Source organism: Schistocerca serialis, chromosome 3 (assembly GCF_023864345.2).
Source record: "Schistocerca serialis cubense isolate TAMUIC-IGC-003099 chromosome 3, iqSchSeri2.2, whole genome shotgun sequence".
NCBI lineage: Eukaryota > Metazoa > Arthropoda > Insecta > Orthoptera > Acrididae > Schistocerca > Schistocerca serialis.
Window position 1 is genome coordinate 489824593 of NC_064640.1, and position 26804 is coordinate 489851396.

The 26804-nt window shown below is 44.7% G+C and overlaps 1 protein-coding gene across 2 annotated transcripts in view; it reads left to right on the forward strand.

Moving 5' to 3' along the window:
* LOC126470374 (GTP-binding protein Di-Ras2) overlaps positions 1–26804 on the forward strand; it is an 879000-nt gene that overhangs the window by 497865 nt on the left and 354331 nt on the right. For both annotated transcript variants that reach the window (XM_050098197.1, XM_050098198.1), the window contains one exon: positions 2514–2547. The gene's annotated coding sequence lies outside the window, so the exon portion shown is untranslated. The remainder of the gene's footprint in view (positions 1–2513; positions 2548–26804) is intronic.

The following is a 26804-nucleotide window of genomic DNA, read 5'->3' on the forward strand; positions in this document are numbered from 1 at the left end:
AAATCGAGTTGAACTTACCAGAGCTTAAGTCAGGGGAGTGCAGTAGGTGGTATAGCACTTAGCAGGTCCATCAGTCAAAAACACCATCAACAGCTTGCACTGTACGTGCTTCAACATTGTCCTGCAAAATGATGGTCAGGTCCTGCAGAAAGTGTCATCACTTCTGTCTCTGAGCTGGTCGTAGGTTGTGTTCCCAGAATGAACAGCATAGATACGGAAGTGATGACACTTTCTGCAGGACTTGACCATCATTTTGCACGACAATGCTCAAGCACGTGCAGTGCAAGCTGTTACTGATGTTTCTGACTGATGGGGCTGCTAAGTGCTATACCATTTACTGCACTCCCCTGACTTAAGCCCTTGTAGGTTCAACTCGATTTCTAAACTGAAGGAACCACTTCACGGCATTCGCTTCAGAACTGCTACAAATTCGTCGGGTAATAGACCGAGCCGCCGAACTATCAACACAACTGGCATTGCTAAGAGTATCCTACGATTTCCACATCGCTGGCAACAGGTTAAACCCAATGCTGGTGACTACTCTGAAGGTTAGTAAAACTTTGAAACACGTAACTATTTTGTACGAGCTGTAAATACATAGTTGCCACTATTAAAGTTACAACCCTCGTATAATTGTGGTGCTGAAGTAATATATATGGTCTTCCACATATACGACAGATTATTGCGAGCATGTTCAAAAATACTATATTTTATTAACTCCGTACTGCAGGAACAGAATTCATATACCCACAATCTGAGGCCTCTGGTTTGTCGAAAACTGAAGACCGCTCAGTGGCCCTCCTACCATCCGCCCAGTCCATGGAATATGCCAAAATTTCTGTGTAAACAGGTCAACACTTGTTGTATGCTCCAGCACCAGAACAACAATGTGTCCAATATCGTATGGGTTTACTCCCATCGAACTGGTTTCTACTGTTTCAACATACACATCTCTAGCGTAGCAGAATGTCCGGAAAAACCGATGTGTTGCAATATGACAAATATATGTCTCAGAGAAGGATGATTCTGCCATCTTCTAACTCACTCGCTGACAGACTTCGCACCTCGCGGGATTAGCCGAGCGGTCTCAGACGCTGCAGTCATGGACTGTGCAGCTGGTCCCGGCGGAGGTTCGAGTCCTCCTTCGGGCATGGGTGTGTGTGTTTGTCCTTAGGATAATTTAGGTTAAGTAGTGTGTAAACTTAGGGACTGATGACCTTAGCAGTTATGTCCCCATAAGATTTCACACACATTTGCACATTTTTTGAAAAGAAATTGCTTACGTTGCTTTCACGTGTACATGTTTTTAGAAAACTATTTACTAAACGAAACTGCCGTAATGATATTTTTGGACACCGACCAAGGGTCTGCTGGACCAACGTGGGCGCCACATTTCTGTATCTTTATCATTTACTGAAATATCGTGCTCTGTACATCAACTGAGTTCTGAATCACTCGAGTTGTGTGTTGTGAAGAATGTAATGGTTCAATAAACTGAACAGGTCAAATTCTTTGGGTATTCGCTGTCTTAGAATGAATTATTATCTACAAAAACAGTTTCCATTTACTGTAGATTTTTCAGCACTAATGGCTACTTTGTGAAAGGACAATCAACCATTAACAAGTACTCATTCTCTGCGGACAGATTTGGAACTGATGCACTGCTTTCATTGTCAACACTTGTTGTGTTCGTATTTCGATTATTTGGTGCATTTGAGGTTTCCCGTAGTAGTGGTACCCACAGCCTTGATGAATCTTCTTGCTATCGGCTGACTTCTTAACATGATCATTGCTTACCTCTGTAAATAAATGAGTACAGTAAGTGTTCGTTTCATCCAAAATATGGTGGTCATTGAAGCGAATGACATGATTTCCGCCACTTTAATTATGCTCCATGACTGCAGAATTGCTCATTATCATAATACTAGGAGATAGTTCAAATGGCTCTGAGCACTATGCGACTTAACTTCTGAGGTCATCAGTCGCCTAGAACTTAGAACTAATATAAACCTAACTAACCTAAGGACATCACACACATCCATGCCCGAGGCAGGATTCGAACCTGCGACCGTAGCGGCGCTCGGTTCCCGACTGTAGCGCCCAGAACCGCACGGCCACTCCGGCCGGCTAATACTAGGAGACTAGTTCGGCTTTCATCGCCAAGTTTTGGAAGGTTTTCATATCAAGATTTTATGAAACCTGTTTTATTTCCTTTAGCGTACTACTAAAAGTTTACCCACCATAGAAATGGATTTTGTTGCTCTGGTTGTAATCTAAACAGAACTTCTGGTCAAATACTTTTATGAGTATTTGATTAAAAGTTCACCAATGTCGTATGCCAAAAAGGTAACAAAATCAATTTTTAGTAGTAACAAGAATGTTTTTTATGAAAAATGAAACTGTTTCTCGTAGTTCATAAGATTTAAATCAGAAGTCATAAAGACTTTCTACATTGACAAATGCAGTGAAACAGAAGATACGGTATCTTATTTTTTTCTTTTCCTTTGTTTCAGATCCATCCACATCTGCGTAGAAGAGACAACTTTTGTGAGTACCACAGACGATAGCTTTAATGTTTCTTCTGAAGCCATGATCCATTTTAAGCGTGGTGTCTATTCAGAAACTACAAAAATTATTTTTGACGTCTGGTTTTGAATGATCTTCAAAGTCCTGTATTTCCAAGGAAACAAAAATTCGCATGAATGGAAACCGTGGTACGTTGTGTAACGATTGACTTAATAAGTGACATCAAGTTATTAGGTGAGTCACATTTTAGATGTACTTTAAACATCTATTTATGATTATTTAAAATTCTAGAAATTTAACATCTGAATCAGGTATAGTAACCATGGAGTAAAAATAGTGTTGCTGTCGTCTAGTCTGATGCGGTAATACGGTACTGAACATTACTTACGTAGTCATATCTATGTCCTAAAGAGAAATATTTGTGCACCATATGTGTAAAACACTGGATTTTAGCGTATATCAATGCAACTTGATCAAGAAGATCAGACACGTGCGAAACTCCGTCAACGGAGACCTGTAGGCACTGATCTTCTGGATCGGTATGGTTGTCTACTGAGAGCACTTTCATCCGGGTGATACTGATACTTCGAGAGCAAATGCAGGGGAGACGATTGCAGTCGTTTAACTAGTTCAGTTACTGTGGGTAACTGAATCAGAGTGCTGCAGATAAGTTGCTATGTCTGTGGCGAACGAGAAAAACCACAACACTGATAAAAAATCTATATATCTGTGAGCCATTAGGTAAGATCTTCGCCGTGCCAGATGAGTCCTCAGCACGCCACAAATTACATGGCAGAGAGACAAGCATGTTTCTGTGGACCCTGACTCTGGAGATTCGCAGCGTCGAAAGCTAACTCCCGGTACATGATGGTGTAACATGCGACAGTGAAAGACTCCTCGAAAATCACATTATATGGAAGAAACCATATACAAGAGATTACAGCTAAATTGGCGGAGAGCCCCCGTCTGGTTAATGCTTATGTTCACTGTAACTGCTCGATTCTGTATAAGCTCTTCATCTCAGAATAACTACTGCGACATACGTCGATTTGAACCTGGCAACTTGGTCTCCCACTACAATTTTTACACCAACATTCTCTCCAAAAGAAAACTAACAATTCCTTGATCCCTCATGTGTCCTATCAACAGATTCCTTCTTTTATTCCACTTGTGCAAGACATTTCTATTTTCACTACCTCGTTTCAGTTACGCTATCTACTCATCTAATCTTAAGCATTCTTCTACAACAACAGCTTGTCTGAACTGCTTATCGTCCGCGTTTTACTTCTGTTCGAGGATATATTCCAGACATATATCTCCAGAAAAGATTGCCTAACACATAAACTTATACACTCTACGACAGAGGAAAGACGCCCCACGAAGGAATTACCCGAACGGGACGGAAATTGGTAGACGTGATGTGCATGTTCAGACAAGTAAATGATTACAATACGTTTGTTTGCATGAGCATATTCCGCAGTAGCTGCTAAATCAATTATTGGTTTCTCCGTCTTAAGCTTTCTGCAATTTAATTGAACGGAATTTTATACCAGACGCGTGTCGCTTTTATTTATAAAACATCGTCTGTGGTCATTAGTGTTTCTGCCTTTTGTTTACATATTTTCCAAGTCACTGCTTCTCCTCTCTTTGTTAGCAGACGCTAATGTTGAGAGACTTCGCTTCACATATACTCTTGGCAGGCTTTGTGTTCCTATACTTTCTCTTACGCTGTATTTGCGTTATTTACACTTCACCATACTTCTGTAAATCGAACTAAAGTTATGTGTATTTTATCTCAACATCTCTCTAAATTAATTACACTCATATACAGAAAAAACAACATCCTGAACGACAAGATAGGACGTTCATATTCACAGGACGTGTACATTAGTATGTTTTGCAGAAATGATTAGCATTTGAACTATGTCGGTCGGGGGTTCAAGGTCAACATAGATATCGCGGCGCAACACCATCCACCGGTAAAATGCGCCCACGGCTCTCGTTGTTGCTCTAAACCGAAGGTAATGGATCAGTGTGACTTGAGCAGACGTGCAGGATGCCTCGCAGACGTATGCGCGAACCGTACCGTCAAATCAGTGAGTTGGAAAGAGGGAGCGCTGTATTGGCATGAGAAAATGTGATGCATCCGTCAGGGAAATTGCTGCTCGTGTAGGACCAGGTGTTTCGGCCGTGCAGCGGGTGTGTACAGAATTGTTCACGGAAGGCCATAGAACACGATGAGATGGGTCATATCACACCACCCAGACCACCGCCCTAGAAGGTCGACACGACATCCGAATGGCATTGCGGGACAGATCTGCATCCTCTTCGGCTCTGGCGTAACAGTGAAATAGTGTAATACACCGTACACTATCAGGCGTGACAGTCCGTCGCCGTTTATTACAGCATGGGTAACGTGCGCTTCATCCACTTCTCCGCCTATGTTTGACGAATGTGCAGATATGTGTTAGGTGGCAATGGTGTATGGAATGACGTCACTGTGGACACTAATGGCATCAGATAGTGTTTTCGGATGAATCAGGGTTCCATTTGTTTGAAAATGATGGCCACATTTAGGTTCGCCCCAGGCAGGTGGAGCGGCATCACAGTGACTGCATTCCCACGAGACATATAGGGTCAACTCGAGGTCTTAAGGTGCGGGTGTTTCTGGGTACAACCATTAACCACAGTTGGTGCGTGTCCAGGGCCTGTAACGAGTGTGTCCTACGTGAATGACATCCTGCGACCCGTAGCCATACTCGTTCTGCACAAAACCCCAGACGCCCTTTTTCAGTAAACCAATGCACGATCACGTGTTGCTGCACGAACACGTGTCTTCTTGGTGTCACAGGATGTCAGACTTTTGCCCTGGCCCTTCAGGTCACCAGACTTGACGCCAATCCAAAGTGTGTGGGATATCGTGAAACGTTGGCTGCCGCGCTCTGAACCAACACCGATTACCACAGATGAACGTTATATAACCAGGTGAAGGCAGTATAGATGGCAATACCACAGGACGCCATTCACGCCTTATACGCATCGATGCCATCACGCACACAACAAGTTATCAGGAACCATGGCGGACCCTGTGCCTACTAGGCAACAGGACACATGCTGAACCGAGATGACTGGAATGCTAATTATTTCCACAGAACATAATAATGTACAAGTTATGTGAATATAAATGTCCTATCTCTTTACGTTCACGGTGATTTTTTCTGAACATGAGTATATCATGCCTCTCAGTTGCGGATGAGTTGTACCAAATCTTGTCCCTTAAATGACGATTGACAAAATATCTTGATTGGGACTTGGTGCATAATCCAACAAATCCGACAGACGTAATTCTGAATTTCATCGAGAAGTTGTACAATGAATTAAGTTTGAAACCAGTAGAATCTAATAAACAGGGGAGGTGAGGCGTATGAGCGATAGAGGTTGGTGAGACGATTATAGGCCTGTTCATCCGCAAAATGGACGAGAAGAAGGCTCAGAACTCTCGTTACAGTACAGGGAATATCAATCAGAACAACTGTGATGGTCGTGATCAACCTAATAAAAATATATTACTAATATTTTTTACAAGGTCGTGCCGAAAACTAATGCCTCCGAATTTTAATGTGAAAACTCTCGAAACTTTTTATATAAAGTAAACGTTATTAACATTACACATCTTTATTTTTCGTGTCTACATATTTATTTCTCAACATAGTCACCCTGGCAACGAACACATTTCTCCCAAAGAGAGACAAGCTTTTAGTCCCGTCACTGTAGAATGTTTGACTTTGTTGACAAAAATACAAGCTCTCCTCCGTTTGCGCAGCTTCATCATTATGAAAGTGAAGTCCCCGAATGCATTCTTTAAGATTTGGAAGCAGATAAAAATCAGATGGGGCCAAGACGGGACTGTATGGATGATCATCGATGATAGTGAACCGAAGGATTCGGATTGTTCCAGATGTTCCAACGCTCGTTTTTAGTCTACCATTGTAAACTATGCGTGGACGAACTCTTCGGATCCGAAATTCGATTACACCTCGCTGTTTCTCTCGCATCGACATAGTTACGTTACACACCGCCATCTAACACGCTACAGCCCTCTAGCAGCAGACAGCTGCAAATATGTAGAACTGAAGGCTAAAATTGTAGGATGTCAGTAACTTTCGCTTTATTTAAAAAGCTTTAAGAATTTTCTCATAAAAAATCTTCGGGATTACTTTTCAGCACTCCCTCGTATTACTGTTGTTGAAGATATGGAATAATAGGGACGATGCATTTTAATTAATAATTCGGGAACAGGGGAAGATGGCGTAGGAGTAATTCAGGTGGGTAGTTTCGTTCCTACATCGGAGGGAGAAGCGAATTCATCATTTGCGGTAAGTAGGTGTGCTGCGTTTTCCGATGATATGAGGTGCGGTAGCAACAGTAGTAGTAATAGTAAAGGTATTGCTGTTGGTATTATGGAAGAAGGAGGGCTAACATTGGGGCCATGGACTGGAAGTAGTAACGTTGTTAATAAACCTGCATTTGCAGTAAGCAGCATACTGATGAGCGCGCGTGCTATCAACTCAAACGTTTGCATGAAGACTTGTATTAAATAAGACCATATCATAATAACGTATGGAGTGACGGAATAGTAAGTGAGACGATGATGTAGCTACTGCCATCGATACCACTGAGCAGATATCAGTGTATCTTTTTTCCATGAGGGAAGGTGACCTGACAGCTCAGGACAAAAATATTGATTCAGCGTGGGTGCCGAAAGATGACAGAGAATTTAATGTTGCAAATTGGCGGTTATGTGAATTCGTGAACAAAGCTTTTGCATGAACCTGATGGGAAGATAAATTCAAAGGTAACAAGGGAAACTGAGGGGTGAAAAACGGAAATCGAGATAGAGGGATATTCAACTGACTGTTTAAAGGTGACAGATCTGAGTTACGGAAGCGGAGAAAAAGATATTTAGAGAAGGAACTAAGTAAATTATAGAAATCAGTGTTAACAATAAAAAAGCCTGAGTTCTCCTGGCTTCAGGCAATTCAGGCAGCACGGTCTCAGTTGTGTCCTATTTTCATAACCAAGAGATCAAGCAGTAGAAACACGCAACTAGGATCAAAATTAGCCGGCCGTCGTGGCCGAGCGGTTCTAGGCGCTTCAGTCCGGAGCCGCGCGACTGCTACGGTCGCAGGTTCGAATCCTGCCTCGGGCATGGATGTGTGTGATGTCTTTAGGTTAGTTAGGTTTAAGTAGTTCTAAGTTCTAGTGGACTGATGACCTCAGATGTTAAGTCCCATTGTGCTCAGAGCCATTTGATACATTTGTGATCAAAATTAAGACCGCTGTGGATAGGCCAAGCAAGCCTATAACTAATGAAATGCTAATAGAATTTAAATTTGGAAATATGTATTTTCCCATTTGTTATTTTATTGTTAGTGGCTTGGTGAAAACAGTAGATGAAGTCACAGAAATACGAGGATGAAATGCCTCAGATTCGAGGAGGAAAGAAATCGGGTCTGTGCGTGATCGAAAGACATTCTCGTAGAGCAAAGACGTTGCACGCGTGCTAAGATTACATCTTGTATTACCATTGCCTGACTAAAAAAGTGAAGCACCTGGAAAACACGGTCGGATGTCAGCGCAATTTCATACGAGTACTTCTCATCGGCGGGTGTATAAATGATTAGAGTTTCAATTCTCTGTGACATGTATAATGACCACGCGACTTCATTACTGTTATTTGTGTTTAGATTTGTTACAAGGCTTGGTAGAGTATATGAGGTGTGTCAGATGTTGAATGATGACTTTGAAGGTCACTGAGATGCCGCGTACTCGTCTGAGACAGCGCTATCAGCATCTGAGAGAGAGCCATTGAAGAACTGCATGGGAGTGTGAGGGCAGGCACACTCGTTGTCATGGTTCTTGGGACCAAGTGTGACAACTACAAGAGGGAACGTCATGCGGTGCACCAAAACATCGTAATCCGTTCACATCTGCACTTGCCTCAACGCTACATGATATCCCGCACCATTGGTCGGAGACAAGCAACAGCCGGACAACCTTTCCGTGTGTAGGCTGCCTTTCAAACCGTTTCACAAATCGCGGCTTTTGGAGCGGTACTGTGGCCAGTAGGCATGGACTGGTAATGAATCGCGTCGCCATGACCAGCAAAATCGTCAGCTTTGTACGTGAAAGAACATGCGTAGAACCAGCTCAGACGTCAACTCCATTCCAATGTCAGTATCCAGGATAGCAAGAACGAATTACAACAGTTATGTGCCAGATTTTCTCTCAGGAGAGGGAACAGCGCCTCTATTACGTCCTTCACAATCGAATCACTATATCGCATCCATATCAGAGGGGGTGCAATTTCACACTGAGAAGTAAGCTCATACTTCCAGAATGAGATTTTCACTCTGCAGCGGAGTGTGCGCTGATATGAAACTTCCTGGCAGATTAAAACTGTGTGCTCGACCGAGACTCGAACTCGGGTCCTTTGCCTTTCGCGGGCAAGTGCTCTACCAACTGAGCTACCGAAGCACGATTCATGCCCGGTCCTGACAGCTTTACTTCTGTCAGTATCTCGTCTTCTACCTTCCAAACTTTACAGAAGCTCTCCTGCGAACCTTGCAGAACTAGCACTCCTGAAAGAAAGGATACTGCGGAGACATGGCTTAGCCACAGCCTGGGGGATGTTTCAAGAATGAGATTTTCACTCTGCAGCGGAGTGTGCTCTGATACGAAACTTCCTGGCAGATTAAAACTGTGTGCCCGACCGAGACTCGAACTCGGGTCCTTTGCCTTTCGCGGGCACTTGCCCGCGAAAGGCAAAGGACCCGAGTTCGAGTTCCGGTCGGGCACACAGTTTTAATCTGCCAGGAAGTTTTAAGCTCATACTGTCAAGTTCATTCTAAATTTAATTTGATTTTGCAATCACTGAAGTATCACGACATAACCTCTCAGTCCGTAGAGCTCGTTTCCTTTTTTCCTTCTTGTTGCTTCGTCAGTCAGTGTTAAGTAGTACAACTAAAGGTTTAAGAAGGAAAAAATGTATTTACGGCTGTGTAAATTCTTCTTACCTATGACTGTTGTATGTTCTAATTTACTATACACAAGACACCTTCAATTTATTTGGATGTTTTTGTGGGTACAACTGTGTTGCGAAAGTTTCAAGTCCTGTAAATATTGAAAAAGAAGAGCAGTTTAGTGTGCGGGTGTCGAGAGAGAAGAGTGTCGTGCATCATTTGCATTTATTTCATTGTAGAGTTGGGTATAGGGCCAATGTCGTTGTTTGTCCTTATTTTAAGATCAGTTAGCGCGTTCTTTTAGGAACGAGGTTTTTGGTTTTGCTATTTAGTGTCTCGATTACAAGTAAAAACAAATAGTTTTTAGATTTCATGTGGGTTTATTTATTTACTGAGGGTTTCAGGGCTCATTTTGTTCTGTAGTGACCCAGAAAAAAATCCAAATGCATTCAAGTTACCTTGCCTACAGTAAATTAAAACGTACAATAATCACAGGTGATAAAATATAAACAACAGTAAATAGATTTTTTTTTTCTTAAACCAGTACCGTACTTGTACTACTTAATACTGTTGTACATGGCGATATGTTCAATGCCTGACCGTTAGAGAGAAGCACCAAGACGGGTAAAGAGGAAACGAAACGAAGCTTCAAGAGCTGAGGGAGTATTTGGTGTTACTTTAGTGACTATAAAATCGAGTCAACTTTATAAAGAAGTTGGTAATACGAGCCCACTTCTCAGTATGAATTTGCACCCCCCCCCCGCCCCCCCCCCCCCCCCGCGACACACCCCACTGATATGAATGCATGCAGTGATTCGATTATTAACTCATACAGCTGTTGTACCCTCTTCTGAGACAAGCTGGACCACGACTGTTGTAACTGGTCGTTGCTCCCGGGCTGGAGTTAACGTCCGAGATAGCGCCCCACATGCTCTATCGCGTACAGATCTGAGGATTTTGCTGGTCACGGCAGTACTCAGCATCACGCAGACAGTTCACAGAGACAGGTGCCCTGTGTGGGCGAGCATTGTCCTCTTGAAAACGGCACGCAGTGACACACGAGGACGCAGTATGTACATAACGTACCACTGTGCCGCCATAGGTCCCTCAAACAGAGCCAGTCGTGACCTGAAGTCATATCCGATAGTTCTCCACACCATGATGCCATAAGTAACACCGTTGTGCCTCTTCAGAACATTGGAAGAATTGCACCTCATCCCAGTTAGCCATCGAACTGGCCAACGACGGTCATTCAGAGTAATGCAGAACTGCGATTCATTGATGAAAGCAATGCGGCACCATTCATTACCAGTCCATGCTTACCGGCCGCAGTACCGCTTCAAAAGCCGCGGCTTGTGTAACGGTTTTGTAGCAGCCTACACACGGAAAGGTAATTCCCTAGTCCGGCTGTTGCTAGTTTTGACCAGTGGTGTGGGATGACATATAGCATAGCAAGGCGTCGATTACTTTTGCCAAGTTACCTCAGTGGTAACACCGGTTCCCGTCAGATCACCGAAGTTAATCGTTATCGAGCTGGGCTAGCACTTGGATGGGTGACCACAAGGTCTGCGGAGCGCTGTCGGCAAGCGGTGTGCACTCATCCCTTGTGAGGCAAACTGAGGAGCTTCTTGATTTAGAAGTAGCAGCTCCGGTCTCATAAACCGACGTACGGCCGGGAGAGCAGTGTGCTAACCACATGCCCCTCCATATCCACATCCAGTGACGCCTGTGGATTGAGGATGACACGGCTGCCGGTCGGTACCGTAGGGTCTTCCAAGGCCTGTTCGGACGCAGTTAAGTCAATGCTAATACAATATATGTAATCTTTGCAAATCCACGTCTGCAACGTCTTTGCCCTACGAGAATATCTTTCGATAACACACAGACCCGATTTCTTTCCTTCTCGAATCCGAGGCACCTCATCCTTGCATATCTATGATTTCATCTATTAAGCAAGAAAGTCTTTGCCAAAAACTATGTTTTCAGAAAACCACCAACAGTAAAACAGCTGATGGTGATATACATATTTTCAAATTTAAATTCTATTAGCATTTCATTAGTTGTAGGCTTGCTTCGCCCACCCACTGCAATCTAAATTCTGATCCGATTAAATGTTTCTGATGCTTGATGCTTTCCATATGAAAATAGGGTACAGCTGAGATCCTGCTGCCTGAATTGCCTGAATCCAGGAGAGCACATGTTTTATCATTGTTAACATTGACTACTAAAATTCGTTTAATTCCCTCCCTAAAAATATTGCTTCTATAAGTCACACCAATCGCCTTTAAGCAATCAACTGAATATCTCTGTAACTCGACTTCCATTCTTTCACCTCTCAGTTTCCCTTTCTTCTTTTTGGAATTTATCTTTATTCACTAATATCTCTCTACCTTTACTTCCATTCTTTCACCTTTCTTTTTGGAATGTATCCTTATTCACTATTGCACATGATCTCCACTATCCAACATTAAATTCTCTGCTATCTTTCGCTATCCAGTCTGTGTCAATATTTTTGTCCTGAGCTTTCAGGGCACCTCCCTCTGTTGGGAAAAAATACACTAATTCCGCGCTCAGTGGTATCAATGACAGTAACCATAGCATCTACTCACCTACCAATTCAATACTCCAAACAGTACTATGTTCTGTTCTTGGGAGCAGTTCAGCATTTCATGGAATTTCTACATTAACTTCATTCAAAATTTTAAAGTTAAATCAGATGCGCCCATCAGTAACCTGCTTATTTCAAATGTAGATGTATTAAAAACGTTATTACCTCCAACAGACGCCCTCATCGCTACCTCTTCTTCTTCCATAGTACCAACCACAGTACCTTCTCCATCATTACTGCTGTTGGTACTACACCGCACCTCATAGGAATACTCAGTACACCTATATACCGCACACGATGGGTTCATTTCTGCATCCGATTTGGGCGCCAAAATACCCACCTGCATCACTCTTCTGCCGTCGCCGAATTATTAATTAAAATTCATCCTCTCCAAAATTTCATATATTTAATTTAATAAAAATAATACGAAAACATGCTGGCGAGTAATACATCCGAATTTTCGTGTGAAAACTCTTAAAGCTATCTAAATAAAACAAATGTTGTGAGTATGTAGACTTTCCCGGCGTATTAGTTATTTGAACAAACCGACGGTGTGGCTATGGGGAGTCTTTATCCCCCATAGTCGCTAATCTTTTTATGGAGGACTTTGAGGATATGGACCTAAACACATCTTTTTCAAAGCTTTCGTGTTTTCTGAGATATGTTGACTATATGTTTCTTGTTTGGCCACATGGAATAGACTCTTTGCACTGGTTATTGGACCTTTTTAATTGTCTTCATCGGAACATAAAATTTACAATGGAAATCAAAAAGGACGAAAAGTTATCTTTTTTGGATGTACTAGTTTACAGAAAAGAAGACGGAACTCTTGGACACAGTGTTTACAAAAAAATGGCTCTGAGCACTATGGGACTCAACTGCTGTGGTCATAAGTCCCCTAGAACTTAGAACTACTTAAACCTAACTAACCTAAGGACATCACACACATCAATGCCCGAGGCAGGATTCGAACCTGCGACCGTAGCGGTCGCAGCAGACTGAAGCACCTTTAACCGCGCGGCCACTCCGGCCGGCCAGTGTTTACAGGAAACCGACTCATACCTACAGGTATTTACATGCTACCAGTTGCCATCCACCTTTTCAACGTCCAGGAGTCCTTCGGACCTTGGTTAATCGAGCATATGCTGCCTCGGATGCTGAAAATTTACCACAGCAGCTGCAACATCTTAAGGACGTTTTCAATAATAACGGCCATACGGACCGACAAATTCGACGTGCTTTTGAGTTTGGACCTCTACCTGAACACTCTGAAGACATCTTTAGGTCTGTGGCTTTTCATCCGTATGCTGGGAATGTGTCCGCCGAGATAGGTAAACTTTTGAAGAAATATGAGACCAGATGTATTTGTCGTCCACCAGCTAACATTCGAGCACTGCTTGGCTCTGTCAAAGATGATTTAGGTTTTAGGAAGTGTGGCGGTAACAAAATACCGTGTGAGTGCGGGAAAATGTACATTGGTCAAACTGTTCGTACGGTCAACGACAGGCGTATTGAGCATTATCGTCATACGCGATTATTACAACCAGATAAATCTGCGGTGGCTGAGCATTGCCTCACAGAGGGACACAGGATGCTGTACAATGAGGCGCAAGTAGTTGCAAATGCTTCTCGGTATTGGGATTGTGTTCTAAAAGAATCTGTCGAAATCAGACTAGCAGATAATATTATTAACAGTGATAATGGATACCCGCTAAGTAAAACGTGGAATCCTGTTTTATAAGACATGAAGAAACAACGACATCTGAATCGGCCGGCTATGAATAATCATTTGTAACGCTATATCATTTTCAACAGTATTCACCACCGGAGGCACTGCAACTCTTTTTGAGCCAGAGGGCGGCAGGAATGATTGAGCTCGTGCGCATTGCATGTAGCGCATGCGCTGTTGTACTTCCGATGCATATAAAGGTGCAGTCATTTGCGAGCGAAATCCGTCATTCGAGGGTTGGATCCCCTCAGTTCCGAGTCAAGGACTTACACTGCCTGGGCTACACTCAGGGTGTATCGTCGATTTGGAAGAGCCTCGGCCATTGATGTCGTGTTTCCGTCCGCCGTCACTGCTGCCCGCCGCCCGATCCTCGCCGCACGGTGTTCGCCGCCTCCGCCACCGCTGCCGCCGCCGCCTGATCGCCGTCTCCTGGTGCTCGCTGCTGCTGCTGCTGCTGCCGTCGGCGTCTCCCGGTGCTCGCTGCTGCTGCTGCCGTCGGCGTCTCCCGGTGCTCGCCCCCCCCCCCCCCCCCCCCCGTTTTAGTTCATTTCGTACTTCGGCGACTCCTGTCGCTTTTGGGCACGCCCACAACCACCATCATCTACATCTCCCCTTCACCTGCCCCCATTGTAACATCGTGGAGTGCTTCCTCTGGGATTAACCCTTCTCATCCACCTCCCCTACTCACATACTCACATTCTCTTCCCCTTCTATCTTCTCCTCATCCCTGTATCCCCACCTGTATGTCGCTCCTGGCCCTGCTTCTACTCTTGCTCCTGCTCTTGCCCCCCTCCCACGACTGTCGCCTGCCGAGACGACTTTCCCCCACTTCCCACCCTCCACCCTACAACTACCCCTGCTTCCCCCCCCCCCCTGAGTAACCACCCACCGCCCCACAGTCGCCATCACAGAGCACCCCACCCCCTTACCTGGTGCCACTGCTTTACAGGAGGGCCCTGCCTCCCACCACCTCCCCATCCATCAAGTCCCTCATCCCTCCTCCCAGGCCACATCCGCCAAAAAATCTTCCAAACGACCCAGTGGCGACCTCTCCTCTATCCTCTCCTCCAAAACACCACTGCCGGCCCTACTTCCCTCTGACCCTGCCATGGATACCACCCCATAACCCTCCTCCCCAGCCACCTCCCTATATACCTTCGTCCTTGGCAACCTGATCCAAAATTCCTCGATGCCCACACCCTCACCCTTTAAATCTGAAAGTACATCACCCATGTACCCATTACCCAACTTATCCCTCACAGAGACTGTTCTCATCAACTCCTCCTCTCCCTCTCTCCATACTCCTGCTTCACCATCCCGCCGGCCGAGGTGGCCGAGCGGTTCTAGGCGCTACAGTCAGCAACTGCGCGACCACTACAGTCGCAGGTTCGAATCCTGCCTCGAGCATGGCTGTGTGTGATATCTTTAGGTTAGTTAGGTTTAAGTAGTTCTAAGTTCTAGGGGCTGATGACCTCAGATGTTAAGTCCCATAATGCTCAGAGCCATTTTTTTTAACCCATTTATCCCTCACCCCTTTCCTTACATCCTCCTCTCCGTGTCAGCCCTTGTCCGCCAACCCTCACCACCATGATCACAAAACGCAGCCCTGTGGTCACGGAGGCTGAGGTGTTGGAGGAACTGAATGCCCACCCTACCCTGGAAATCTGCTCAGCCTGCCATATTTATAAATCGTCTGGCCCTACCTTCCTCATGCATATATTTACAGAATCTGTCTCCTCCAACAACCACCTCCTCACAGGGAGCCCTGATTTTCAACCGCCGCCACCCCGTTGACCAGATCCCATTCCCCTCCTCAATCCTACATCTGCCAGCGCTGTCTCCTGTGCAGTCACCACCCCACCAAAACTTCAAGAACCCCCCCCCTGCCCCCATTGTAAAGCCTTCCACTTCCTTAAACAGTGTCTTAACCTCGCCTCTCCCCCTTCCTGCAACACCTGCAATGAACCTCACCCCACCTACTCCTCCAAATGCAAAGCTAAACCCTGTCCCACCAACCATGAGCTCACTGTTCCCGTTTGCCCCATCAACACGCCCATCCACCCCAACAATTCCCTCCACCCTCCTCCTATAGCAGAAGACATCATCTGGTTCCTCACCATCATCCTGCAAAACATCCACTCCTGACAGTGCCCCACACACTCCAGCAGATTTCCCTCGCCGCCCACTCTGTTTCCCTCTTAAACACTACACCACATACTCCCACAACCAGGACCACTTTACCTTCACCTGCCTCGAAAACCTCGATTAAGCTCCTCTCCCCCTCACCCAGCTTCCTTCTCACCTCCCACCTCCTGGCATATCACCAGTATCATCTCTTCTACCTCAACATTCGACCCCTCCCTGCCAACAAACACCTCTTCATGCATACCCCATCCCAGCACCAAGTTGACTCCTTCTTCCTTAATTAAATCTTCCTCCAACCTCACTGTGTTGTCCACACCTCCCCCTATCTCATTCACGGCAATGACAATCCCCTTCCCATCGCCCGAGGTTGGGTCGCTATTGGCCAACTCGAGCATCTCCCTGTCTGGTCACAACCCCTCCTCAATGACCCAACTGAACACCTTCTCCTCAGCATCTTTTTTACCTCCCTCACCATCATCTGTGCCACTATCTATATCCACCCTGCAGCTCCTCTCCCCTACGACTTCATTTCCCATGTTGACTGTACCTTCTCCACCTGTGTGATTGCCGCTGACCTCAACATCCACAGCCGTGACCCTGCTACCTTCTCCTCAGCATCTTTTTTACCTCCCTCACCATCATCTGTGCCACTATCTATATCCACCCTGCAGCTCCTCTCCCCTACAACTTCATTTCCCATGTTGACTGTACCTTCTCCACCTGTGTGATTGCCGCTGACCTCAACATCCACAGCCGTGACCCTGCCACCCTTTGGCGGTGGCATCAGTTCCTTGCCACCTTCCATGGTGACCTTGTTCCTCTCCAGCAACATGCCCGTCCTGAAAGTAGCTCTGCCCCCGATGTTATCTTCGCTTCCTCCAGCTCCTTGGTCATATCGCTGTGGCCATCCTCAATCCCATTGATAGTGACCATCTCCCTGTCCTTCTCACTGTCTCCTCTGCCCATGACACCCCTGCAGCTGCCTACTCAGCTGCCCCTCCAAAGTCTGTCCATGACTACCACTGTGCCAACTGGGATGCCTACCGGGAATCCATCGCCTTACAGGTCGAAAGCCACCCCCTCACCTATCACCATTCTGCTGACATCACCCATGCCTCTTCCTTCCTTCAGAATACCATCACTGAAGCTGTGGAGGCCCATGTCCTTACCAAACTCATCCACCCTCACCGCTCTATGTTTCCTCCACAGGCCGTTCTTCTTCTGCGTGAATCTCACAGGATCTACCGCTCCTTCCTCCACACCTGTGACCAGGATACACTCATCCACTACCGGCAATTACAGTGACACATCTGGAACCTCCTTACAGCAGAGAAACGCCTGGTCTAAAGTCAGACATGCACACACCTCAACTCGACCCTCCCTGTCAACTTGATCCAAGTACTGGTCAGTCTTCCACTGCCTTACTGGTAGCCATCCCACCCCACATTACCCTATCCTCCACGATGATCGGCCCTTTCCTGATAACCTCAGTAAGGCTAAACATTTTGCTTCCCACCTCTGCAAGGTCTTCTCCACCCCTGACGATCACCATTTTGATTACTCCCTCTTCCCCACCATCCTTGACCACATTGATACCTCTGTCCCACCATTCACCCCTAGCTTCCAGTACTTGGATCAGTTACCCCCTCTGACATCAACACTCCCATCACTGCACATGTCATCACACTCATCCTCTGCTCCAAATGCAACACTGCCCCCTGTCATGATGGCATCACCTACTGCCACCTCAAGGAATCCCCCCCCCATTCTTCCTGGCTGTCCTTGCTACCCTGTACAACGTCCTCCTCTCCACTGGATTTTACCCCGACCTGTGGAAGACTTCCCGTCTCCTGCTGTTCCCTAAACCCAACAAACCCCCCTATGTTACCTCTTCCTATCATCCCATCTGCCTCACCTCTGTGTTTAGTAAGGTCTTCAAGACCATCCTCTCTCGCCATATTCGCTGCCACCTTAACCAGCACCGCCTCCTTCCCCTTACCTAGTGTGGCTTCCAGCCCTCCTTCTCAGCTAACGACGAGCTCCTTAACCTTACCAATCTTCTTTCCCTCCAACGTAACTCCTGTCGCTCCACTCTCTTTGTTTCCCTTGACCTCCAGAACACCTACGACCATGTCTGGCATCGTGGGCTCCTCTTCAAACTCCAGACCTATGCTCTCCCTATCAACTTCGTCTGCCTCGTTGTTTCCTTCCTCTCCCATCGTCCCTCCTATGTGGCTATCCACAATTCCAACTCCCATACCGTTTATCCCTCTGCTGGCGTGCCCCAAGGCTCCGTCCTTTCCCCTCTCTTGTACACTGCTGATATTCCCAAACCTCCCCTGCCTGTTCATCTCCTCTAATTTGCTGATAACACCGCCTTCCTAGCCCTTTATCCTACCCTTCAACGGTCCCAACGTACCCTCCAAACCCACCTTGACCAATTCACCGCTTGGTGCAACCAGTGGTTTCTCTGTATCAAACCCTCCAAGGCCCAGGCGATCATCAAAGGCCGCACCATCCGCTCTTTCCATCTCCATGATTTCTACCTCACCATTTATGGGCATCCTATCCATCTCACTCCTACCCTCAAATACCTTGGCCTCACCCTCGACCGCCACCTCACCTGGACTCACCATCTCCTTACCATCCAACACAAAGCTCACAACAGACTCTGCCTTCTGAAACTCCTGTCTGGCCAGACATGGGGTCTGCATCCTTCCACCATCCTTCACACCTACAAACCCTTGATCTGCCCCATCCTTTGTTATGCGAGCGTTGCTTGGATTTCCGCCCCTCCCAGGTTCTATAAAGCCCTCCAAATCCTCGAACGCCATGCACTCCACCTAGCCTTCTGCATCCACCTCCCATCCCCCACGTGCATCCCTTACGACCTCATCCCCTTCCCCCACCTTGTCCTTTTCCTTGAACACATCTGCACCCTGCACCCTACATATTGTCTGCCACCTCAATCCCTCTCACCCCCTTGTGTCTCCCTTCCTCTCCACCCCCAGCCTGTTGCCATACCTTTACTGTTGTGTCCCACCCTCTTTCCATCTTCACACCCTCCACCTCCTTTGCCAATGCAACTTCCAGCATCTGCCCCTCACGGATGATGAGCTTCACCCTGATATCTACCCTTCCTACCAACTCTAACCCCACCTTCCTCCTGCCTCCTCCTCAGGGGTCCCTCTTCTCCCCCTCCCTTCTCAAAAAATGGTTCAAATGGCTCTGAGCACTATGGGACTCAACTGCTGTGGTCATAAGTCCCCTAGAACTTAGAACTACTTAAACCTAACTAACCTAAGGACATCACACACATCCATGCCCGAGGCAGGATTCGAACCTGCGACCGTAGCGGTCGTGCGGTTCCAGACTGTAGCGCCTTTAACCGCTCGGCCACTCCGGCCGGCCCTCCCTTCTCCTGAGTGGGTTTCCCCTCCTGTGTCCTGTCCCTCTCCTGTGCTCCCCTTCAGTGTCTATGCACTACATTCTGCCTTGTCTTCCCTCTTCATCTCCAGCCCCACCTGTCTCCTGCCTCTTGGTGCACCTGGTGACGCCCCTACTCTTTTCATCCCTCCCCTTCCCCTGCTACTCCTTGCTCTCCCCTCCTTTTCCATCCTCTCAGGCATCTCCCTCGGTAGGTCACACCTGGCAGTTTTATTCTTCAACGTTTGTGCTCCAAGTGGGTTTAAAGTTTGTTGTTCTGGAGTGTTTTTAATACTGTGGCCAACTTTTAACCTGTGTATGTGACTTCAGTGTCTTTTCTGTGTTCTAAGAATCTCCAACTGTGTTTTATAACTTTTTGTCGACTTTTTTAATTTCCCCCTCCCCCCCTGAACGTCTCCATGTCAATGTATTTTTACCTCCAACATCTCCCCTTACTCTGTTCTATATCCCCCTTTTTTATCGCCTTATATGTAACATTTTCTTCTTGTATTAGCTGTTATGTCACTCGGCTGAAGAGCGTCGGATTGCGCCGCTGACAGCCCTCCCCTGTCCATATGGGGCAGCGGAATGAAATCACAATAAAGAAAAAACAATAAAAAACTAGTGGAATCAGTTTTCGGTGAGAACAGCGTAGCTTTTCTCACCTGATGATGGCGGCCAGGTGGACTGCTGAAATATTGTGCTCAGATGACAGTTTGATCGGGCTGGAAACCCGACAAGAATTTGATAAAACAAATGTTAATAACATTCTACAATTTTATTCTTCATATCTACAAACACTAACGGAAAAAATCGCAACACCAAAAAATAATTACTGTAGAGTAATGAAATCTCGGGAATAGATTTGTCTAGGTTAACAGGTTTACGTGATTAACATTACAAGATCACAGGTTATTGTACGCTTGAGATATTCAGTTCTGCAGTGATTTTTTCAGCTGCAATCGTGTTATTTTACGTCACAGTCCTCTTCAGTGATCGTCTGTGACGATCACTCAACACTTAAATTCGTCCGCGTTGTGACTTAGTTGCTGATGTTTTTCCGCTTTCCCTGTATGCGATACGAATCTTCTACACGATGCTTCTTGAAGCACCAAACACTTGGCGACGGAAGCATCCACCATACTAGAGCATCGACAATTTCCACATGTTAAAACTCACTTAGCTCCAACATAATGCATTCACGACCATACGGAACGCTGTTCTAATCACGACTGACACTTGCTAGGTTTCCAGGACAGTGCACAGAAGCCGCTTGTGCAGTCGACTGAAAATCGAACACCCTCTACAACGGGACCATGAAATGTTTCCATTCAAAAGTAATCAGCACAAGCATCAGTGCATTTATCCCATTGGGAAACGAGACAATCAATTCCTGTTTCGTATAACAACCGCACCCACTCTTGCACCTGCCCGTCCCACTGAAAGCGACGTCCACAGGTCTTTCTTCAGGTCACCAGTGACGTGAAAATCCGGGCTGTACGGAGGATGCTGCAATGTTTCCCAACCAAATCGCTGAAGCGTGGCCATCGTTGGCAGTGTGGAGGCGGCCGTTATCATGTGACAGGACGATTCCGTCTAACAGCATTCCTGTGCAGCTTTTGCAAAGCTTCTACATAGCGCTGCGCATTGATAGTGGTTCCACGCTCGACGAGCTCGACCAGCAGACGGCCCCCGCATTCGAAGAAGAAGATCATCATAATCTTATCGGAACGTATGTGAATAGCTTCGGATTTCTTTGACGGTGAGATGTGGGATGTTTCTGCTGTTGGCTTTGCCCTTTACTCGCGGGCTGTCGGATTGCTGTTGGACAGAATCATCCTGTTGAGCGATACCGCCTGCCTCCACATTGCCAATCGGACGAAGGCTGCGCTTCAGCGATGTGGTTGGGAAAGATTGCAACATCATCCGTACAGCTCGTATCTTTCACTGTGTGACTTTCACATCTTTGGCTACCTATGCATAGGCGTCAGTTCCACTTGAACGAGAAAGTGCAAGACTTGGTATAGGTTTGGAGCCGTCAGCGACAAACCGCGTTCTACGAAACAGGAATTGAACGTCTCGTCACCAAGAGGGATAAACATCACCACGCGTGTGCTGATTACCTTTGAATGGAACCATTCGATGATCCTGTTGTGGAGGGTACTTGGTTTTCATGTGACTGGCCCTTATACAAAAGACTGCCTAGCTCTTGCATTTGTGCTCTAACCAACATTTCTAGCACTTTTTCGACGTTTTTGTCCATTTTAATGCTATTAACTCCCTAGTCTCCTTACGACTACCAGTCCTTCTGAAAAAAAGCAAGTAATAGCAAAACGGAGACTCTAGGACGCAATAGGCATACGTAGATAGAGTGTAATCCTTGAAAACTATATCTGCTTACAAAAACTGTGGAAAGTTACTGTTTAGACTAATCTGTTCGCCATTTTTAGATGGGGTAAGTGAGCTCTGTTTCTCATTATCGAATCTTTTCTGCCACTTTAGCGTAACATAACTGACTTAATCGAATTTTCTACTAATTTAACTAGAGTATTTATCAGCAGAATTTGAATCTCCTATCATTTTGACGTAAGACACGACACCTACCTCCATTATACTCGAAATAGAGGGAACGGGACTACTAGAGCAGGATAAGAGGCGGCCTTACTGCTGTTCCAGGCCTTACTGCTGTTCCAGGAACCCCACTAGGTGAATACTATACTGTCGGACATGGTGATACAATGGTACAATGCAAGCCTGGAAACTGTAAGATCGTGGGATCAAATCCCGGTCAGACACCGCAAGTTTTCAGTCTTTCTTTACGCTAGCCTTCAACTGTCAATGATGTGGAGATACGATTGGAAAGACACTTGGTTCGGATTCCAGATTAAACTACAGATATCCTTTTCCCTGTAGGATTACAACGTTAGGCTAAGAGCGCACAAGTCGCCGAAGTGGGATCCAATCGATAGAACTTGCAAATAGACAGCTGAAAATCCGTGTTGAGGGTCTTCCAGTGAGTCATTCCATATGAGGATGTCTGTACTAATGCTTACTTAGTCTATGAACGGGGTTAGTGAAATTTCTGTTGCAGCGGTGATGACAAGCAAAGGTAATGAAGAATATCTGTAGTATCTGCACAATGATGGCCAATGCATTTATTATTTATCTGGCATTATGCGCTGTGAGATGTTCTCATGTGCGTTGATGGGTGCAGTTGGAAAGAACAGTTTCAAATATACGTGCAAACTCGGGTATGTGGTGGGTGGAATAGTAGAAGAAAGTTTAATGTTTCATTTCGTTTTAACTAACCAATAATCACAAATATATACTATCGTTTTGATTATCTTGTCAAAAGTCTATTAACGCAGATGAGACTTACGTCGTACACGGAGGATGCTGTGTATCGTTTTGATTAGAACCTACGGTGTGATATGATTAACTGATCAGTAGTTGGTACCCACTGCAAGCCATTGTTAAAAGAAATGCCTCTCTGAGCCATCAGGTGTACAAATAAACCCTTATTCACTACCGGTTTCGATTAAATAATCATCTTCAATGAGGAAGAGCTGTACAATGGTAAGTCACAAGTACATTATCTTCGAATCAATTCCAATCATACGTTCATGCGGTTGCTCCATACACTGAGACCTGAGTTTATGGAGCATTTATATGAAAGTTAGTACATTGGAAGGGTAGGCGCAGGAGGAGGAAAGGTAGGTGCAGGGAAGGCAGACAGGATGAAAATGGTGATACAAAGAGGAAGAAAGGGTATCACTGGGAGAAATGTGATCTTAAAGAGTGCAATAATAAATGGTCTCAACAACATTATTTTCCCAACAATCGAAGCCCTTCGCAAATATTTTAGTCTTTTTTAGTGACATCATTGTTACATTCACAGTCCAATATGCTGATAAACATAATAGAATGGTTGATGTGACCTCAACTAAAATGAGATCATTTACTGCAGTGCTTTTATTTAGCGGCTATATTGAAATACGAAAGTGGATTATTTACTGGGAAATAATATCTGATTCTGATAATAATCATGTTGCTGGGCCTCTTTCTCGTGATAGAGTCAAATCTGTAACGTCCAACTTACACATATGTGACAATGACCATCCAAACAAGTTAGAGAGGTGCCCTAAAGTGAGAAAATTATTTGACATGCTCAACACATGATTCCGGGAAGAAACAGTGATGCATTTGCGGTGTCGTCGAGTACTAAGAGCGGAGTATCAGCCACCGCAGAAATACTGCACGGAAAAGCAGTACCATGAGCCGCCAGTGAAATGGTCGTAGTTCCGAGGCGCCACCGACTCGCCTGTACCGTGAAACGCAGTCGCCAGGGTCCAGGAAGGCAGTTCTCTTTGAGGACGGATCCTGCTCACTTCCAGGAAACTCCTGTCGGAGTGACGTCGTTGTGCTGCTTAGTCGCCGTGTGACACAGCCCGCGTCAACCGTCGGGGAGAGAAGAGACTCTTATGAACTGTGTCAAAGCGCCAACGCTATCAGAACTGCGTCAAGCAGTTTGTGTTTCCTAGTGAGTTTAGTGAAGCCACAGTATGATCATTCTGAACTTGTATCAGATCGCCACTCAGTAATCGTGGCTTATTTAGTGTGTTCTGAACGCCAAGTCCACGTGGTCAGACAGTCGAGTCTGGCGAGTAAAGATAGGTTTAGGTATAATTAGTAATGTATTATTTACTCAGTGTTTTCTAATTATTATTACTAGTCACCTCAGTGTCCAAGAAGTCGGACCACAACAACATTACTTTCATAAACATGGGAGCAAGCAGTTCATTAGAGGATAACCATTATACTACGGCTACAATATTTGAACTGGAGCTACAATGACTGGGTACATTTTATGGATGAATCCTTATCCACAAACACTTGGGCTGAGGAGGAGGTGTCGTTCTTCAGAATGCTGATGTGGTATTGTCTTTGGGGAACTGCTCTTATCACCTGTTTTTTAACAATGACTTTACATCATTTCCCCTCCTTACTGAATTACTTGATAAATGATTCCGAAGTACAGCGACAGTTAGAGAAAAAACGGATCTCAAAATGCTCCTTACTGCATAGTAAGAAGATGAAGAAATCCCACAGACTTCAAAAGTGGTAAATGTAGCAATATATTAGTTGCAATGTGGAATGACAGTAGTGTGGTCAGAACAGCTCCCAGTTCTACACCTATAAATTCACTATGCACAATAAAACGATTTTTGCAGAGAAAAGAATAGCTTTCAAACAATCGCAAATGATTCATCTTTGCAATGGGTAGAGTTTATTGGGATTATCAAAACGTATGCCTCTACATGACACATATCAGAGGGAAAAAATGGTACTTCAGTTTGATAGCGCATTGCATTGATGTAAGCGAAGAAACTGCATGGCAATTACATAGGCTTGAAGATTATGAGAAACTGGATCATCTTGAATCTAAAATTTCGTCGCCGTATTATAATTTCCATCCTGGGAACAAATGGCCAAGTATACAATCCTAAAGGGAGGCCATGAAAGACAGAGCATCAAGACTCCGGATATGATAGAGTAGATCACTGGATGATTGGTGAAGACAAACAAACTCGCTTCAGGCTCTTCCATACAAGTACCACGACAAGATGTATATAGTGTGATGTTGGTTTACATGTAAAGTGATTGTTCAAACATGTGTTCGATACATTGTTAACTTTGAAATGTCATAAATTTCACTGTGTTTAAAGTTAAAATCTTCTGAGTCGTTAGACTGCGTCATATTTCCTTCTAAAATAATCGACGTTTCGACCCCTCTGCTAGAATCTTCTTCAGGATTTTAACTTTAGTGATAATGGCCACGAAATCCTGCTGATTCATTGTTTTTGTCGTAACTAACATAATTATAATATGTGAGAAACTTCCTACTTATATGACTGACGTCCTACATACAGGACACCCTGTTATTCACATAATAATTAGTTTGTAAGCATGAATCTTGTTTTGACGGGTTATATAATGCCTTTGTAACGCATTTATTTAATAATTACACAGAACTTTACAAAAAATTAATTCAGTCTTACTGGTTTAAAACACAGCTTGTTCCTTTTTCCTTTTAAACTTTGACTGTTACTCATTTAAGTCATTTCCAAGGTTGGCTGAAATACTTAATCTTTAGCAGCTAGCAGGCTGATGTCCCTCCTAAGAACAATAACTCATCTCGAAACGTATTTAGTTTCGTATCTAATAAATCTGCAGTTACATCCCATAATGTCTGATATAAGGCGTCGCGAAGTCACTCTAAAGTAGTTTTAGCTACCTGTGGTTTGGAGCTGCGACCAAGACCGAGAAAAATATTAAAATTATTTCTTCTTGACAGTTTGCTTCGTCCAGAAGACAAATTTTTACTTAGGAATTTGCAGAACATTTAGTTTAAACCATTGATCTGTTTACTGCTAGAATTAATGTGCTGTAACTAAAGTGAATTAGTTTTTGCTGTTGTACATACTTATTTTCACGTAAGTAAAATGTTCCCAAAATATATTTTTCATCAAATACCGTCTGTGGTTTACTTATCCCAAGTTAGTCCAAAGTGCCCTGCCAATGTTACAAGGAACAGTTTTGTAACGAACTAACTTATTATTTGGAACTTCTATAAGCATAGTGGTTAGCATACTGTTCTCTTATATGGAGCCTTTTCCTAGTCATTACGTTCCAAAAAGTTTCTCCTAGTCTGATTCTCTTTCCATGTCTAGTAACAATCGATATGCGTGTTTCTGAATGCATTCTAGAAATGCTCTTCTTATTTCACTTATACAATTACATAGTTCCTTGACACTATCTGTCTCCTGATCATTAATCGTATAGTATCGTATCGTAATCGAGAGTGCTGTAATTGTTTTACCTGCGTCGGTGCACACTATAATTTGTACAGTCTTATATGCGGAAACTTTAATCAAAAGGTACCGTATTAGAAAAACATTTCTAGAATATTTATTTACTGTTAGAATTTTGGGACGATGTTCGCAACGTGCCACTTATATCTTTTCATTCGTGGTTTTTATCAATTCAGTGACATTAGCTATCCTTTTTCTTTCTATTACCATGTAACATGACGCAACAAAAGCGGAAACATTATTATGCACCATAAATTCTAGAAGAGCACTGAAATGTACCACTGGGATTTTTACATTTTTATTGAGACTGTATATTAACTGTTGCTGTATTATAGGCCTGGAATGATTGGCGATGTACTCGCCTGACGTAATGCACTTTTCCTGATGGCTTAAATCACATGATGTCTTACGAATCCAGTTACGTAAACATGCTGTTCTCAGATTAGTTTCATTTCAGGAGCTCTTACAAATACTCT